Source organism: Spinacia oleracea, chromosome 1 (assembly GCF_020520425.1).
Source record: "Spinacia oleracea cultivar Varoflay chromosome 1, BTI_SOV_V1, whole genome shotgun sequence".
Taxonomy (NCBI): domain Eukaryota; kingdom Viridiplantae; phylum Streptophyta; class Magnoliopsida; order Caryophyllales; family Amaranthaceae; genus Spinacia; species Spinacia oleracea.
Window position 1 is genome coordinate 56,554,235 of NC_079487.1, and position 921 is coordinate 56,555,155.

A 921-nucleotide genomic window follows, 5' to 3' on the forward strand; every position below is an offset into this window, starting at 1 on the left:
CCCCTAGCATTTGTACTCATTGGTCCACATACATCTGTATGGATTAAACCCAATAGTTCAGTTGCTCTTTCTCCAACTTTAGAGAAAGGTTGCTTTGTCATTTTGCCATGTAAACATGATTCGCACTTACCATAATCCTCTAAGTCAAATGGTTCTAGAATTCCTTCCGTTTGAAGTCTTTCCATGCGTTTCAAGTTAATATGGCCTAATCGACAATGCCACAGATAGGTGAGATCTGAATCATCCTTTTTGGCCTTTTTGGTATTTATGTTATAAAATTGTTTGTCGTGATCTAATAAATAAAGTCCATTGACTAATCTAGCAGATCCATAAAACATCTCTTTAAAATAAAACGAACAACTATTGTCTTTTATTAAAAAGGAAAATCCCTTAGCATCTAAGCAAGAAACAGAAATGATGTTTTTAGTAAGACTTGGAACATGGAAACACTCTTCCAGTTCCAAAACTAGCCCAGAGGGCAACGACAAATAATAAGTTCCTACAGCTAATGCAGCAATCCGTGCTCCATTTCCCACTCGTAGGTCGACTTTACCCTTGCTTAACTTTCTACTTCTTCTTAGTCCTTGTGGATTGGAACATAAGTGTGAGCCACAACCTGTATCTAATACCCAAGAAGTTGAATTAGCAAGTATACAGTCTATAACGAAAATACCTGAAGATGGAACGACTGTGCCGTTCTTCTAATCTTCCTTTAGCTTCAAGCAATCTCTCTTCCAATGCCCCTTCTTCTTGCAGTAGAAGCATTCAGATTCAGAAATGGGTTGACTGACCTTCCTCTTTTCAGATTTGGCGCCAGTTTGCTTAGTTGGGCTGGCCTTGTTGCCACCTTTCTTAGCATTCCTCTTCTTTCCAGATTTCTTGAACTTGCCCCCACGCACCATAAGCACATCTTGCTTATCA